At 50.0% G+C, this 6,000-nt stretch overlaps 1 long non-coding RNA gene across 1 annotated transcript in view; it reads left to right on the top strand.

Moving 5' to 3' along the window:
* LOC140393549 (uncharacterized) overlaps positions 1–5,531 on the top strand; it is a 31,009-nt gene extending 25,478 nt beyond the window's left edge. The window contains exon 3 of the long non-coding RNA XR_011935657.1: positions 4,679–5,531. This is a non-coding gene — a long non-coding RNA (uncharacterized lncRNA). The remainder of the gene's footprint in view (positions 1–4,678) is intronic.
* Positions 5,532–6,000: the final 469 nt, after the last annotated feature.

Consider the following 6,000-nt stretch of genomic DNA (forward strand, 5'->3'; position numbering starts at 1 on the left):
CATTTTGGGGATCGACTTCATGAATTCTCACCACCTCTCTTTCGATCCAGTCAACCAGTGTGTCTGGAAGATGGCGAAATCCGCTAGAGCCCCTGCAACGCTCAATATTGGGGATTACTGGTTAGGGCAGTCCTGCAAAAGAACAGGGCAGCATTCGTAGGGCACGAACAGGGCACCCACAAACACGACTGTGGACGGATGACCAGTTCCATACAAATAACAGGACCGGACCCTAGACCCCAAAAGCAGTACGGATTCCCCCTAGAAGCAGAGGGAGAAATCCTCAAGGTGATAGAAAGTTTATTAGAGCAGGGCGTCCTAAGATCGGTAGCTTCAACTAATAATGCCCCGATTTGGCCAGTAAGGAAGCCCGACGGATCATGGCGCTTGACCATAGATTATCGGGAACTCAATAAAGTCACCCCCGTAGCAGCCCCCACCGTTGCAACAAGTCCCGAGACCATGCTCAAACAGGGACTCCATGCCCGATATTTCACGGTTTTGGACATCAGTAATGGGTTCTGGTCCATTCCATTGGCAAAGGCGTGCCAGTATAAATTTGCCTTCACTTTCAGAGCGCAGCAGTATACGTGGACATGCCTGCCACAAGGCTTCCACAACTCCCCCTCCATTTTCCACCGACAGCTGGCAAATGGACTAGCGAAATTTTCTCACCCCGAATGTCTGGTACAGTATGTAGATGACCTACTACTGCAGACAGACACAAAGGAAGAGCACATTGAACTTCTGTCCGAACTCCTGGAATTATTACATTCCATTGGCTGTAACCTCAACCCCAAAAAGGCCCAGATATTGGAAGAAAAGGTGATATATTTGGGTACTATCATCACACACGGCAAACGCGAGATCGAGCACAAAAGGATTGACTCGATTGCTAAATTGCCCCTTCCCCAGAACGTTTCAGCCCTCCGGTCGTTTTTAGGACTGGTTGGCTACTGCCGAAACCACATTGACGGTTTCGCCAGCAAGGCAGCACCCCTCTCAGACCTCCTAAAGAAAGGAGCCCCCTGGGAATGGCTTCCGCAGCATACGGATGCTGTGGAATCATTAAAACAGGCGCTCATAGCCGCCCCCACACTACAAGTTCCCGACACGCTTTCCCCTTACGCAATAGAGGTAGCAACCACAGACCGCACCCTTTCAGCCGTGCTCCTACAGGAACGGCACGACCAGCTAAGACCCGTGACTTATGCCTCCCGAATTTTAGATGCTGTGGAGCAGGGATTCTCCGCCTGTGAGAGGCACCTGCTCGCAGTTTTCTGGGCAGTCCAGTACTTCTCATACATTACCGGACTGAACCCCATCACCATTTTGACCGAGCACACCCCCACCCAACCTTTACTAGACGGACGACTTAAAGACGGTACCGTCAGCCAAATCCGCGCTGCTAGGTGGACTCTTCTCTTACAAGGACGGGACATCACAGTAAAACGGACAAAGACTCACACATACTTAGCGGACAATCTACAGTACCCGGGAACCCCCCATGAGTGTGAAATCATCTCGCCCCACCATAATACCCTTTATAGCCAAAACACCCCCCAGAAAACTAGCCACTCCATCTCAGAACCCCCCTCACCCGGACACGTGTGACCCCATCAGGACTTATGTGGATGCATCTTCCACAGTCCTGGATGGGCAACGCATAACAGGTTGTGGGATTTATGTGGAGGACGCGGACGCGCCCTCGAGGAAATCGCATGAAAATTACCCGGACACTTTGGCGCGCAGGCAGCAGAGCTTGCGGCCATCGCTTACATTGCAGAGCACCCAGATTCCTTCCCCAGCCCAGCAGACATATATTCAGACAGTCTATACGTGTGCAACAGCCTCACTGAATTTCTGCCCCTCAGGGAAACAAGAGGATTTGTTTCCGCGGATGGGAAACCCCTCCCCTCAGCCCCATTACTCCGCCATATTTTGGAAAAAGCCAAGAACCGGACCTTTGGCATTATTAAAGTCCGCAGCCACCATCGTTCCTCCCCCCCTGGAAATGTAAAAGCCGACGCGATGGCTAAGGCAGGATCCAGGCATGGGTACTTTTGGAAGCCCCCCGAGTGCGCCCCAGTGAGTGCGCCAGTGAGTGCAGTTCAGGTCGCGCAGACTAGGATCCTTACTGGCCAAATCGGGGCATTATTAGTAGAGGCCCAGAAGCAGGATAGCGCTCTCACTGAAATCGTGAAAGGGAAGTTTCCAGCCTCATACGAGAGGTACAGAAATACAATAACCACACATGACGGTGTGGTGCTAAAGGGCACCCTTTATGTAGTTCCTGAGCAGGATAGGAACCAAATAATCTGTTTATTCCATGATGGTCATGGACACCAGGGAATCGAACCCACCGCAGCCCACCTCAAACAGCTTTGTTGGTGGCCTAATCTCAAAGAGGATGTATCCCATTACATTGAGAATTGCCTCATCTGCGCTCAGAACAACCCAGATAGATATGCCAAAAAGGCACATCTCAGCCACACCCGACCCGTTAATGTCCCCTGGACTAACCTCCAGATCGATTTTATAGGTCCATTGCCCCCTTGTAGGAATGGCTATAAATATGTTCTGGTGGTCATAGACACTTTACAAAGTGGGTGGAAGCATTTCCTGCCCGCACCAACACCGCGAAAACCACAGCCAAAATCCTAACCCACCACATTTTTACAAGATGGGGACTCCCCCGCAGTATTGAATCGGACCAAGGTTCTCACTTTACGGGACGGGTCATGCAGAACGTCCTCACGATATTTGGCATAACCCAAAAATTTCACATTGCGTACCACCCTCAATCGAGTGGTATAGTGGAGCGCATGAATTGGACCCTAAAAACCACCCTTAGAAAAATGGTCCAGCAGAACAACACCACTTGGGATTCGGTCCTCCTCTTTGCGCTGATGTTTTTGCGTAACACTGTTTCCACCTCCACAGGTTTCACCCCACACACCCTCATGACCGGACGCCCCATGAAAGGGACAGAGTACTTGTTGGGTTTAGACCTGACCAGCTCTGAAGTTACGGCCCTCACCCACGAGAAAGCCGTTGAACAATTACTTGTAAATGTTAAAACGGCTCAGTTAGCAGCCGCTGTTAAATTGGGCATTAAAAAGAAACAGAGCAAGGCCTGTTTTGATAAGGCAGTACATGCAACGGAGTATAATATAGGACAACAAGTGATGTTGTCTGTGTATAACCCCAGCACATTTCTGTCTCCGAAATACTCGGGTCCGTACTCCATTACGGATAAAGTAAGCCCGTCGGTATATAAAATAAAATACCAAAATGGTAAGACTGCGTGGTTTCACATAAACCAGCTAAAGGCTTATGGAGCACAGTCAAACCACGCCCACCACGTCATGCTTGACGCAGCAGACCAAACCCCGCCCACAGCCAACGTGACCACACCAACCCCCTCCACGTCCAGCCCAGACACAGACTCGCCCCCGACTCCACCCACAAACTTTACACTCCGCCCCGGAACGCCCACAGACTGCAGCAGCAGAGACAGCGACTGTGACTCTGACGACAGCCACAGCACGCCTCCCTACTATCCTGGTCCCACACCCAGCAACTCCGAGTTCGACTCCAGTGACCCCTTCCTCATCACTTTCTTAAACAAACCACACCACCGACCACCAAACCACACGGACGACCCCGACTTTATCCCCACTCAACTTGACGAACGCCATTGGCACCGCGACAACTCCTGCAGACTCGTCCACAACGACGAGAGCAACCCCAACTCATACCACGCAGCCCTCTCAACATTAATTCACTCCAGAATTTGGCACCCGGGAGAAGGGGACGACCCCGACTCTGACCCCCAATCCGCCAACCCCTTTGCGTCCCTGTTCGCAACAGAGAACTGAGGTGTCCACATGATGATTTAAAGGAGACACTTGGGAAAAAGTGTTGTCCTTCCTGATGGAACCTGCAGGATGTTTTGCGTTGTTTGTATGTTTGTTTAAATGTTGTTCGTCCAACAGGAGAATTTTCTCACCGCCACACACCCATTCACCTGAACTTTTAGCTCTTTCCAACGGACACCCACCGCAGCCAGACGCTTGTTCAGTGGTACCAACTTATCTGCAGATACCTGGTCAATAGACCAGACGCTTGTTCAGAGGAAATAGCTTTTCAGCTGATACTTGTTCGGGTATCAGACGCTCAATCGTAGCTGCTCTTGTGATTCGAGGTTAGAATCACTGTAGCAACCCCACCACGATGACTACATTTTTGCCCGTTCTTGTCGGTTGCTCAGGCAGTGGAGAAACGGCGTGAGACCCGCCCTGCCTGGTCAAACACGCTCGGGTAGGGGAGATACGGCAATGGTAGCCGTCCTACCCGGGGACTCCATCCAAATCTTACCCGTCGCGGCCCATACGCACCTCATTCGACCTTTTCCTTTCAAAAACAGTTTTATTTATTTAGGCAACCTTTGGGTTGCTGCCAAATGCTATTTACATCCTCGAACATTTGGATGATAAATCAGCACTGGTCCACCATTGGGAAGTGTGCCGTGTCCAAACATTTGTTTTGAAAAAAAAAAAGAGGTAGTCACATATAGTGACCAATTCTCAGGGAATAATTGGCCCCCGCAGGACAGACACACTAACACACCGGATATTATACCAAGGTAGTTACAGATACTATGCTTGTTTTACAGAACTCCAGAAGCTCCAGGACCGGAGAAAACAGAGAACACAAAGAAAGAAAAAGAAAGAGGACAGCCATGAGGACTTCTTTCATCGTGATCAAGATTTTTATACTGGACATTTGGTTGCGCGGGAACGCGGACCCCATTACTTCAAACCTCCCTGCCGTTAATGTTTCACTGCCCCGCAGTATCGAGGGCCCAGTCACCAGCCACGCTGCATTATCCTGGTGTGCCAAGTTCATAACTTGGTACTCCCTGTCGTACGTTATTGAAGCACTATTAGCGTTGGCCATACTCTGCTGTGCAGTACAGACTATGCGCCTCCGCAAGTGGAGAAGGAGAGCGTACCGCGCTCAAACCCCGGTATATCGGATCCAATCTCCTATGTTCGGGTATGACCAGACCCCAGACCCCCGCGACCTATAACACAAAAATAAAGAACAAGCACTTGCGTTTTCCTGTAAATAAAAAGATGTACAAAACTTTCATGAAAAAAAAAATGTATGATCCTGAGCTTGACTGCCAAGCCAGGAAAGAATATATGGAATGTTATGATTGTTGTTGTATGTTTTAGAGAGATAGGATGATGCAATGCTTGATGAGTGTATTTAGGTAAAATTAGAGGTTCCAAGTTTTTATTTTTTAGATACATGCCCCAGACTGACATAGCGCCCTCAAGAATTGTTTAGGTAAGTTTTTGTGCATAGCTAGGGTCAGAGTAGTGGCCATGTAGGAGGTATCCCCCCCAGGTCAGGGAACGGAAAGGACAACATTTATGTGATCCTTCACGCTTCGCGTTAGGATCACCAGGAGGGACTGATTCCCTATTAATTTGGCTGATTCCCTATTAATTTGGCCAAAACCCGATTTAAAATGGCTAACCGAAAAGGCTGATGGGAAAAGCAGCCAACAGGACACAAACGGACAGCTGCAGACAGAATAGCGTATTCTGCTCTGGGGAAGTCGGCCCAGATCGATACTCAAGACTATTAGCAGCACATCAACCCAGACATCTGCAGTTTAATCGGCTATCCCCGGGAACAATTGCAGCAAATTAGCAATTGAATGCCGGGCCAGACCTGTCGGCGCCTGCAGTGGCCGAAACAAAGACAGGTGAACGACCACCCCCTGGCGGCTAAAGAACTGAGGGGATTCATGGAACAGGTGGGGAGCGTAGACCCGTGGAGATTCGCCCGACCGAGGGCCAAAGAGTTCTCTTTCTTGTCCCACGTCCACAAAGTCTACTCCCGTATAGATTTATTTGTGATGAGCAGGGCGTTGATCCCTCAGGTGGAGGGGACAGAATACTCGGCCATTGCAGTCTCCCATCA

Source organism: Scyliorhinus torazame, chromosome 17 (genome assembly GCF_047496885.1).
Source record: "Scyliorhinus torazame isolate Kashiwa2021f chromosome 17, sScyTor2.1, whole genome shotgun sequence".
Lineage (NCBI taxonomy): Eukaryota > Metazoa > Chordata > Chondrichthyes > Carcharhiniformes > Scyliorhinidae > Scyliorhinus > Scyliorhinus torazame.